This window comes from Zootoca vivipara, chromosome 3 (assembly GCF_963506605.1).
Source record: "Zootoca vivipara chromosome 3, rZooViv1.1, whole genome shotgun sequence".
NCBI lineage: Eukaryota > Metazoa > Chordata > Lepidosauria > Squamata > Lacertidae > Zootoca > Zootoca vivipara.
Window position 1 is genome coordinate 2,008,295 of NC_083278.1, and position 12,819 is coordinate 2,021,113.

The following is a 12,819-nucleotide window of genomic DNA, read 5'->3' on the forward strand; positions in this document are numbered from 1 at the left end:
ATGCTTTATTTTATTTGTACAAAATGACAAAGAGCAAACAGGAATGGCTTTGTGGCTTGAAGCACCAATACAGAAATGCAAGAGAGTAAAATGGTTAGAAATTGTGCAGGCAACCCAATTCTCATTTGCCTGCTGGACCCCAAGCTTACACAGTTCCAACTACAGAGAGAGAGTTAGGTATTTCTCAGGCAGGCATTTAGAGACCCAGTGAGATTGCAGAAGGGAGAAACAAACCAGGAGGAGGAAAAGTTTGCCTGCAAGTTAACGGAACTCCAGGTCTCACAAGAGCTTTAGGTAAGTAAGTAAGATCAATGAAACATGAAAAAGAGAAGTGAGAGGGGTGACATGCAATGGTTATCTGTCTTTAGGATGAGGGAAGCAAAGAGAAGCAGTTTCTTTGGTTTTTCCTATGACCTAAGTTCACTGTCATGGCTGGGTCCAGGGCTGCTGGCAATGGCTAAGTTGTTGATTCTGGGGTAGTGGAGACCCTGACGGCTATGGACATCTAAGTTGGTATTAGTTTGAACTTGATAAATTGAAACGCACACACTGTATCCCCATTTCGCTTTTTCATGTGGAAAGGTGACCAGGATACTAACTTCACCTGACAAGCAGTACAGCAATGGATGGCTTCAAGCATGATTTGTGGTGAGATTCAGTGGACTGTTCAGTCATCTCATCTATTGTGCGTGTTGCGGGGGGGGGGGCAGTTACAGAAGCATTGGATTTTCCTCTTCCAAGCTTCACTGTTGCATGAGTGGGAAACATGCTGTGTTCAGTAAATAGGACCCCCACTCTGTTTAGCCAAACCCTGAACACCAAAATTCATCACAATAGTTTGAATCCCAAGTTAATTCTAAGAACACAATGGTAGGATGTTTCAGAGAATACCTTGCCCATGGTAGCGAAACCACATCTTGAGTTTCCTGAACTGCATATGGTGGAGGTGGGAACATGGCTGGTGGCAGCAATTAACCAAGTGGGGGCCTGGCAGGGGAGCCAGGAATTTTGCCACTGTGCAGGGCCTCAGCCGGCACCGTCCTCCGCACAGGAACTAGATGCATTCAGTGGGAAGCTGTGAAGTGCAGGACTTTTGAATGAAAGCTGTTTGGTCTCCCATGCGCAAAAACTTGTCTGGCATGCAAGGCCCACCTGGCACTGCACACTTTCTTGCCTTTCCAGCAGTTCTCCTTTCCAAACACATCTTTTGTACACTAATATTGTCCTGCTAATATTCCATGACACATCTCTAGTCTTTGGCCTCTTCCCACTTTCCTGTTTATATGGGCTGATATGGGAGAAAAGCAATGACAAACCTAGACAGCATCTTAAAAAGCAGAGACATCACCTTGCCGACAAAGGTCCGTATAGTTAAAGCTATGGTTTTCCCAGTAGTGATGTATGGAAGTGAGAGCTGGACCATAAAGAAGGCTGATCGCCGAAGAATTGATGCTTTTGAATTGTGGTGCTGGAGGAGACTCTTGAGAGTCCCATGGACTGCAAGAAGATCAAACCTATCCATTCTTAAGGAAATCAGCCCTGAGTGCTCCCTGGAAGGACAGATTGTGAAGCTGAGGCTCCAATACTTTGGTCACCTCATGAGAAGAGAAGAATCCTTGGAAAAGACCCTGATGTTGGGAAAGATTGAGGGCACTAGGAGAAGGGGACGACAGAGGACAAGATGGTTGGACAGTGTTCTCGAAGCTACGAACATGAGTTTGACCAAACTGTGGGAGGCAGTGCAAGACAGGAGTGCCTGGCGTGCTATGGTCCATGGGGTCACGAAGAGTCGGACACGACTAAACGACTAAACAACAACAACAACATGGGCTGATATCCATTTCATAGGAAAGGCAGCCTTGAATTAACTGCTTTAATTATTCACTCACCTCAGTAGAAACATTACAATGTGTTTCTCCCTACTAGAAGTTAACTCAATCCTTTGTGTGTGTCCCCTGCTAGTTCCATAGATATGTTTCTCTTCCTGTCAAGAAAGGAACCGCTGAATTGGCTTCGCTCTTTTATGAGCTGCGACTGGTATGGCAGCTATGTCCGTTCCTGGACCAGAAGAGCTTGACCCACAGGAGTGCAGGCATTGGGGACGTCAAGACTGGAATACTGCAGTGCACTCTAGATGGGCCTTCCCTTGTCCTGGAAACTGCAGGATTTTGTAGCCTGGCGTCTAAACTTCATAGAATCATAGAGTTGGAAGAGACCACAAGGGCCATCCAGTCCAACCCCCTGCCAAGCAGGAAACACCATCAAAGCATTCCTGACAGATGGCTGTCAAGCCTCTGCTTAAAGACCTCCAAAGAAGGAGACTCCACCACACTTCTTGGCAGCAAATTCCACTGTCGAACAGCTCTTACTGTCAGGAAGTTCTTCCTAATGTTTAGGTGGAATATTCTTTCTTGTAGCTTGAATCCATTTGCTCTGTGTCCGCTTTTCTGGAGAAAACAACCTTTCAATGGATGGGAATCCAAGTGTGTGCTTGACTGGCAGTCAACATATCCATTTATGATGTGGATATTCGTTCTAGCTCTGGAAGAAGCTTGATGTGAGAAGGAATAATGGAGGGTCCCTTTAGTACACTCTCTTGTTACATTTGGGCACAGCCTGTTCTCATTTTTCTATGAATGCAGATCACACCTCTGTGTGTTGGGTTAATTAGTTTGCCACATCATAAACAAAGCAAACCACCAGCATTAATTGGCATCTGCCTAAGTGATGCTTTATAAACTCTAAATTACAGCATCATAAAACTTCCTTGAGTTTATCACTGTGGCTCGATCAGACTGAACTCAGAAACTCAACTTTCATGACTAACTGGTACACTGTATGTTATGACTCCAGGTTCTGCCAACTTCAAGCTTGGCAGGCCATGAACCCAGGTGGGACTTGCAGGAGGAGAACAGATGCCAAGTGCAATTTGACAAATGAAATGGGTGGGGACTTAGGGAAGATGCTAAACAAATTCAGCACAAATATTCTGAAGAGAATGCAGATTTCTGCATACAGCCTGACATTGATGTTGTGGTTGTTATTGCTGCTACCATTATTTTGCGTGACCTTTCTCAAAGAGTTCCTTTTGTACCTAGAGACTCCGCTTCCTTGGGAAGAGAGAATATTCGAGACTGAGTGTTTTTGTGCTATTTGTTTATTTACAAATGCACAGCTTGAGCAGGGGGAAGAAGCGTGTAGGTGCACAAACAGATAGTGGCATCATCCCACCCCGCAAATCCTGGTCCCCATACACCTTAATGCTGATTCTTGGAAACCAGCAGTATACCGTAATAAATGCAAGCTGTTTCACTTCAGGCCTAAACCAAAGTGCCTCTTTCTTTTCCATTAGCTTAAAGACCAAACCTGCCTTTTGCTCCCACGAGGGCTGGCAAGTGCCACATCCTCAAGCTGGCTTCTTAATTTTTTTAAGAGGCTTAGCCATACCAAGACCTGAGGAGAGAGCTACTTTGGACAATCAAAGTGGATGTTTACAACATCATTACTTTGAGATCTTTGGGGCAAGTAGTTTCTTCATGACTAAACCACTTAAAATGTACTTTGCATGCAATTCATGCAAAATACATTTTAAGTGGTATAGTCATAAAGAAACTACTTGCTCCAGAGATCTCAAAGTACTTTTAATGGAAGGAGAAGAGAAAAATTAGAGGGGCAATAAAAAAGAAGCAACAAGCTTTCAGTAAAATAATTTTTAAAAATCAGTTTTCCAAGTTGTTAAAATGTCTGTTTAAATAAGATTCAGTATCAGGTCTCCCCCCCCACACACACTTTTTTGTTTATTTCACTGGCCTTGATGGCTGGTTAAAACAGGCATACATTTATTACCCAACTCAGCAATACAGCTCATGAGTTCTTTTATTGTACCAGAAGGAGTCTATGTTATCTTCATTTTGTGGTCCTACCCATATGCTCAGCTCATGCCAAAACAGTGAAAGTAGCAGCATCTAGCAAGATATATAAACTGGCCATTTGCAGACCTAGAGTCATAGTATTGTAGAGCTGGAAGGGTCTTCCGCTGGTTTTCCTCCTAGCCAATTTGCAAATTCTCCCACTGGACAATGTTCAAGGATAATTTTCAAAAAGATGCTTACGGTTGTTTCTAATAGCCTGAAACGTGTTCGCCTATTAGTGCTAATTTCTCTTTAAAACATAAATGACCAGGAAATCCTGTGTACTGTAAATAACATTAATCTTTATTTCTCATCTTCAGCCTTTTAGCACTGATCTTTCTGAAGCCAACACAGCAACAAGCTGTGAGCAAGGGAAAGGTCCTCTCTGAGCTCAGGTGAACCCTGAGATGCACCCAAATAAAACAAATATTTTATTTTAAAGTTTGTTTGTTTTTAAAACCCACCCAAGTAGTGTGTGCATGCAGAAATCAAATGCAGGATGGTGCAGCATCAGCTGAGGAGGAGGGAGAAGCAGAAAAAAAGCTGAAATGGGGGTGGAGGAAGGCAAGCAAGGAGACAAAGCACAAAGGAAGTGAGAGGTCTGTGTAAGGTACAAAATGCTTTTAATTGCTCAAAGCAAAGTGGGCGGAAGAGAGGGTACAGATACACACACAGAACACAGGGAGGGAGGAACAGCTGCCATTGCTGCTTGCCTGCCAGCCAGCCTTATTGTATCTCACAGCCACACAAGCAGATTTTCTGCCAGTCTCTTTCTGTGTATCCTTCCAAGCCCATTCCATTTCTTCCCTGAAAACAACCTGGCTAAGCATCAGAGGTGTAACCAGGCTGAGATCCCCTGCGGGTGCCCAGTCTCCCCCGCCCTCAAATTCCATCCCATAAGCAGCACAGGTAGCAGCAGATCTTCCCCGCTTCCTGCATCCCTGCTAAAAAATGTCCAGCCGTATGATGCTCAGCGGGAGAAGCTGCAGCTCCGTTGTAGAGCATGTGCTTTGCTTGCAGAAGGTTCCAGGTCCAATCCCCAGCATCTCCAGGCGGGGCTGGGAAGACTCCTGTCTTGGAGAGCTTCTTCCAGTCAGTGACAACAATGCTGAGCGGGGCATTTGGGCACCTGAGGCAAACCACAAGATGGCATCTCCCCATCCCAGCCAGGGAAGAAGGGGTGAGTGCAGATGTATGTCAGGAACAAGGGAAGGAATCTACTGTACTTTGGGACCTGCTCCCACTCTGGATCCTGCCCCCTGAAGCAGGATCGATGCCGAGCTTGGTGGATCAATGGTCTGACTCAGTACAAGGCATCTTCTTGTGTTGCCCATGGGCTTTGCTCTTACCATATGGCTCAAAGAGGGTTGTGAACATTGTTCCTTCCAAGGCTTGAGGTTCAAGGCACCATGCACTGAGGACAAGCCCAAACCTCAGTCACCTGGAAGCTTTACATTGGGTGGGGCTATTGGTAGCCGAGCACATGCTGGGCATGTCTTAGGTATCAGGTTTTTGTCCTCAATATCTCTAGATAAAAATGAATCCAGGGAGAAGGGCTGGGAAAGGCTGCAGAGCTGGGGGCTGGGCCAGCTGTCCATGCAGTCAGTACTGGAGAAGATGGAGCCATGGCCTGACTCAGGCTGTTTTCCAGCATGTTTTCTCCTGCTCTGGAGGGTAGGACCAGAACCAACGGATTCAAGTTACAAGAAAGGAGATTCCTACTCAACATCAGGAAGAACCTTCTGAAAGTAAGAGCTGACAATGGAACGGAATCCTTCAGGAAGTGGTGGACTCTCCTTCCTTGGAGGCTTTTAAGCAGAGGGTGGATGGTCATCTCTCAGGGGTGCTTTAGTTGAGATTACTCCATTGTAGGGGGTTGGACTAGATGACCTCTCAGACCCTCCAAGTGTCCCTATTTTCCAGGGAACATCCCTGATTTAGAGAAGCTGGAACATCCTGCTTTTCCTTAAGACGTCCCTATTTTCACTGGAGAAATATTGGAGAGTATGGGGTTATCTGTATACCTGTATAGCATAGGTTTTTTTAAAAAAATGTTTAATGTTTTATTACATTTTTATATAGGTTGGAAGCTGCCCATAGTGGCTGGGGCAACCCTGTAAGATGTGTGGGGTATAAGTAGTAAAATTATCACGGAATGGGACGTCCCTATTTTCATTGGGGAAATGTTAGAGGGTGTGCCCTTGGGCTCCCTTCGAATTCAGCATAAGACATTGACATGAAATTCGTCAGCAACAAAGACAAACAAATCATAAAAATCAACTGATATCAAAATTAAGGTAATAACACACAACCTACCTAGGACTTTAGGGATGTCAGCACTATGGATGTGGAAAGGCAGGATCTGAGCCAAGTAAAGTTAAGCTCCTTGTGGTCCCTTTCAGTTCAGTGGGACACAGCTGAGCATTCTGGGACCTGAAATTGCTTATCATGGCTAGATCAAGCCCTGTGACTTTTGAGCTAGCAATTGCAATTAATGTATCATCCCCACCTTATATCAGCAGCTTCACATTTTACCATTATTGTATGAAGGCCATGTTTCTTCATGGAATATATGACGTGTTCATCTCCAAACACTGCCTAACTATATGCATGAATCCTGTGATAGTTGGAGGTGGGTGTAAAAGCAAAGCATGCGGAGGGTTGTTTTTTTTAAAGACAAAACTGTATTCAGTAAGACAGATAGAATTATTATTTATATGTGGCCATCCATGTGATTCTACTTCTCAGAGAACAAATCCCTGTCCCGAGGAGCTTACAATCTAAAATTTGCCAAAGGAGAAACAACAGTGGAGGAAGGGAGAGTAGGGGAGGCCAAGAGGAAATAAATATGCTATTCTTTCAGTTCCACATGATTAGGCTTGGTAGCAGGCTTAGTTTTTGCAGGGCATGGGAATTACAGAGTTGAGCCCTGAGTGTCACAGAAAAGAAACACTGGGTTTGAAAAAGCAGCCGTTGGAATTGCATGTGGTATTTGTGAAGCCAGCTCATGTGTGTCATCTATGAGCTAACTTTAAACCAGGATTGCCACATGCTGAAAGGTCATGGGCACGGGTCCCTAACAGGTTTATCAGTCACCAAATTGCTAGAGCGGCATTTCCTTTCCAAGGTCACAAAGGATACTGCCATTAAACCTTCATGGTTCCCCACAGGCAGATTTGCATAGGCAGATTTGCATTGGTAACGAGGATATTTGCATTGAAATGAACACCAGGACACAAAATACTCCCAGATCTCTCTGAGCAGTTTAGAAGTCTAATAAACATTTGGCCGTAGGAGATTTCCAAGAGCTGGCTTGTTTGTTTTTTAGCACAAAGCAGCATGCAATGGTGACACCTGCTGTGGGAAAAGAAAAATGACTTGAGGTTGCAACCCTTCCCTGCTTACCTGAACACAGATTTCAGAGCAGTCAGACATGGGAACCTAGCTGTAAACTCCTGGGGGGGGGCAAAGTCCCTTCAGCTCCCCCAATAAAATATTTGAGGGGGCGGGCCCCCTAAAGTTGGTGGCCATTGTTATTCAAAGGATGTGCATGCACCATGTCATGTGATCAATTATGTGGGGCAAGGCATACCTGCCCCTCCCCCCCATTTTATTCAAGTTGGCACTCCTGCATGGGAGTGTGCTGTGCTGTAAAAGTATTTAGCAGTTTCAAGCACCAGGCTCAAGTGTGCCAGAGGGGAAATACAAGCCATTGTTGAACGGAAGGGATTTTTTATTAATGTGGCATGATTTACCAAAGGCTTGATGCTTCTGTTGCATTTCTTTAAAGAAAAGAAAGCAGCATAATGCAATCAGAAACACAAATTTGTGCCCAGATAACAAGACCCCACCACCACCCTGTGGCCGCGCTGAGGTGGTCCAAAGGAAAACAAAACAATATATTTGGCACCAGCTTGGCTGCAGGAGTTGCCAGGAGGAGGCATACAAGGCACTGGATTTGTGTAGGGTTTACTCCTTAGTCTTTTCCTCCCCCAAAAATATCCTGCAAGGCACTGGAGGTTTAGGGTCAGAGATTTCCTCCTCCTACCGGTAGATGAGCTCCCTTCTCGGGCTGACGAGCCCCATCTGCCCCTCACTTCCCTCTGCAGCTTGTGCAGAAACGGCCTCCTTGACCATTGGGCCCGCTCTTGGTCTCATCCACTCAATCCTCCAGAGCCTGCCTTCGCATGCAGGGGGAGTCCCACTTACCAAGGGTTTGAGACTTATTGGCCCTCACCTGGTTTAGCTGGCCAATTGAAGCCGTTCCCAGAATGTGGCCACTGTCCTATGTCCTAGGTGAGAGCTGAGTGCTGAAGATAAAGTGAAATATCAAAGGAGCAAGGAAGTCATCCCCATTAGCTGCTCATTGTAAGAAGGGATATTGTAGATAACATATTTACCCTTGGATTTATTTATTTATATTCCATGTATTTATAGGCCACCTAAAGCAACATACAAGAACAATAAATAAAGGCAACATTAAAAACAGCAAAAATTTGTAAAATGTTGATACCGTAAACGCGATCTTAAAAATTATGAAGCTGGTTAGAGTAATACAGCGGCAGGCAAATAATATTTCAACATGCATCCATCAGGTAGAAGAAAACAGTTTTTCAAAACAAGAAGTTTCCACCTACCAAGAGAAGTGAAAGAGCCAAGCAGCTTCTCTTGAGGAAGCAAACTCCACCCGGCCACCCGGATGCATCTGGCCTGCTTCTTCATCAACCCTGCCAGAGCAAATAATGGGCAGTCCCTGTGTTCATGGTAGAAGCCACTGCATCTCTTAGATTTCTGTCTTTCTTTAACTATTCAAAGCCCAAAGCCACTTTTGGGGCGGGGGGGGGGGGCAGGGTGATGTCACTTAAATGGTGGTAATAAATCCCTATGGCTGCAGCCTGATCCCGTCCACAGCACTTGTGGTATTCTTTACCTGTGCTGTGTAGAAAGGGAAACTGTTGCAAGGGCAGCTTTTTCAGCCTTGAATGGAAAGCTGAAGCAAATGAAACTCCTTCTTCTACTATTCAAACTGCAGGAGCTTCTGGTTAGGCTGCCCAGCTATTCCCGGCCATCACTACTGTTAGCATACCATTCTTCTTTGTAGTATTTCCAACGTGTGTGTGTGTGTGTGTGTGTGTGTGTGTGTACATGCGTACATGCACAGTGTGGGCGTTGGCTAGTTTTCTTAGTTGTTGAAGACCCAAAATATATTCCTGTTCCCAAAATACTGTTTAGAGAAATCCTACACTCCTTGCATAAATGTTTTGCTTGGGAGGTATCCATTGCCCATCCCAGTCCATGTAGCAGTCGCACACAAACATCTCATGCCTCTCCCAGCTCCTGGAACACCTTCCCGTGCAGAAAAATCACATTAGGTGCTATGTCAACAACATCCTCTACTTACAAGACGTCAGTATTCATTTCAGGACAGCCTTACAGCAGGTTAGCAGTGAAAGGAAACAGATGTTCTCTTGTCTGAAAAACATTGGCCTTAGATTACCTTCTCTGGTCTCGGTTCAAAGCTATGTCTTCACAGAGTAAGGCCACTGTTCAAATCTTGATGAACCAATTTTTTAGCTGTTTGTGTCTATATACCACTTTGACCTCAGTAGGTACCCTACAAATATTTGCAGGCTTAGAGCCAATGTTGTGGATCAGATACTTTGCCCTCCTACTTCAGGTGGAAAATGTGTATGGCTTTATAAAACTTCAAAACAGTTTCACTTTACCTAATCCACCACAATCTCTGGGGCCATGTGAGCATGGAGCCTGGTTTCTAAAAGAGGGGGGGGCTAGGCATGGGCGTAGGCAGGGGGGGCAGGAGGGGGCAATTGCCCCCCCTAGAAGCAGGGCCACTGGCCAGCCTGCCCCACTGCCCGCCCGGTGCCGTCTCCCTTCTCCCTGGCTGGCTGTGGGGCGGGCGGCGGGAAAGCACCAGAGCCGCGCAAAGCGGTTGCCTGGCTTTCCCTCCCTCCACCCCACAGCCAGCAAGGGAGAAGGGAGACGTCCCTTCTAGCCGGCTGGCTGTGCGGCGGGCGGAGGGAAAGCCAGGCAACCGCTTTGCGCGGCTCTGGGGCTTTCCCTCCACCTGCCCCAGCGATTGCAGAGGGGGAGGAGGGGATCGGAGCAGCCCGATTTCGGGCTGATCCTGGCTCCCCCTCGTCCCTTCTTATCGCGGAGGGGGGGGAGGGAGTCGGAGCAGCCCGATTTCGGGCTGATCCTGGCTCCCCCTCGTCCCTTCCTATCGCGGAGGGGCAGGAGGGAGTCGGAGCAGCCCGATTTCGGGCTGATCCTGGCTCCCCCTCGTCCCTTCCTATCGCGGAGGGGGAGGAGGGAGTCGGAGCAGCCCGATTTCGGGCTGCTCCGATGTGACCCCGCCCCCGCCCCCGCCCCTTGCTCCCCGCCCCTTGCCCCCCCTGATTTTCATCCTGGCTACGCCCCTGGCCCTAGGCTCACTTATTCTTGGAAGCCACCCTTCCTAATCCCAGCTAACAGGGCTAGGTATCAGACTCATTTTTATTACTTCGTATATTCTAGAGCACAGCGTCAACACTTAAAAGACAATGCTGCCAAATTCCAACCTGCAACTCTTGATATGGCTGCTTGTGTTCCTGCTGTCTTCGGTCTGTGCCTTCAACAGTAGCATGACACATAGAAAATTTAGCAGCTGGAGATTTTCTTCATCGTTTCATGTCCATGCCAGGGGGAAAAAAAGCTTTGCTTGCTTGCTTAATTTCAGTGCAGGGCTGGATCTAGACACATCAAAAAAGCAATTCAGTTAAATGCATTTAACTGGTTGGCGAAAAACAGGGCTCCACAGCGCCACCTGGTGTCACAGTGTTGTAACACATATAAAGCACTTTGTCTTTATGAATGCAGATGAAACCCAGGAGGCAACTACTGAAGCCACAGGATTAGGATCAGTAAAAGTATTCTTATCACCTCAGTGGCACTTTTCAATTGACAAGACATCCCTTTTCTTCTATCACCTGGCATTTGCTCCATGAACAGAAGCAGCATCTGCCCATGGATCCAAGACTCTCTATTTGCACCAGCTGCCTGAGCTCAGGCTGAGAGGTAGTGAGGAGCCCATAGCCCTCTAGGTGGCTGAGCTGATACTTTTATTTCCAACCTTTGTGCATGAGTGTCTTCTTCCACGTGCTGTCCCTGAACAGCAACAAGGGGCCAGGCAATCCGGAGAGCTGCTTTGGTATTTAGGCTTGTGGTCAACTGGGGCTTGCTCCCAGGTAAGCACATTAAATTGGAGCCTAAGGATATTTAATTAAAGTTGCCAACAATTTTCTAACACTCCATACTATTAGCTGAACTGGCATTTAAGTCATGACCAACTTTTCCCCATTGTTTTCAGTGGAATGCAGGTTCAGCTAGCCTAGGCTGCATTCTGAACCCCACTTACCTAGGAGCAGGCCCCATTGAATTCAATAGGCTTTCCTACTGTTACTGCTTGCATGAAGAGAGGTAATAGGCAAAGAAAACTCCCCGGGCCTTCATCTGCCAAGAAAAGGCTGCCTGGCTGAATTGCTGCTACTTGCTCAGCTGTTCAAGGCACAAGAATCCTCTTGAAGTGTGTTTGAAATCAGCCCCACTAAATGTTGTAAGAATACAATTTTGATCAGTCAGCTACTAAGTTGTACTATATTGCAAGTTGCATTTCTTGTTAGGAAATAATAAATGCACTGAAACATAATTAGCCAGTTTTGTTTTTGTTTTTTTTAAAAAAATGTTAATACACTTGACATATACATAATTTGGTGGGAAGTAATCCAGGAGCATGAAAACAATATTCTCATTTAATGTTTAAGTAGGGAGCATACTGATTTCTTGGGAAATGACATCTGGTGGTGCTTTGCCCATTCAGCTGCCTGCTTTCTCTGGTGCTAAAACAACACATAGCCACCAGAGGGAGCTAGAGGACAAGCTTTATATCCTTTCAAAGCTTTTTTGGTACTAATAATGCACCATTTAAAAGGTGGGGCTGTTGTGGTAAGTGCTGTGCTGAAACTTACCAACATGGGTTTGGGAAATCTTAGGTTTATTGGCCTTATGTGTGTCAGACATTATTCTATTATTTGACTTCAAATTCATACTAAGTCTAATACTATGTAGTCGTTGAGAATGCCATTTAACTCCATGGGATTTTCTTTAGGGAAGTATTTATTTCCTGAATAAACATGTATTTTATTTATTAACAATATTTCTATGCCACCCCATGACTGAAGTTCACTTCGTGGCATCATGTACATAAAATGGTTAATATAAAGCAATATAAAACACATCACATGAGAGATGCATCAATAAGAGCACCAGGTAGGACTTTAAAACTTTAGGAAGACACACACAATCTATTAAAAGCCCTTAAAAAGCCCAGGGTATCCCACCACCCCCAATGATTTGCTTGGTACCAAAAAGAATACAGAGCAGATGCCTCATGAACCTTCTCTGGGAATGGTATAAATACCGTGTTTCTCATATTATAAGACATGTCTTATATTTATTTTTTCCTCAAAAAAACACACTAAGGCTTATTTTCAAGGGATGTCTTATTTTTTTCCTCCTCCTCCTGCCACGGCCGGCATTGCTGCTGCGCCTATCACTATGTCTTATTTTCGGGGTATGGCTTATATTCCTTGAATGCTTAAAAATCCTGCTATGGCTTATTTTATGGGTATGTCTTAAAATATGAGAAACAGGGTAGGAACAATCTTTATTATCAAATTTAAAGGCATGTTTTACAACAACTTAGTACAGTCCACAGCTAGCAAACACCATCTACCCACATCTGTCTGCAAACTTATTTCTTGGGAGTATTAAGCAAAGTGAAACTTACTTCTAAGTAAACATGCAAACAAGTGAGCCCTCAAGTATTTAATTAGTGCTACTTGGCACCTTG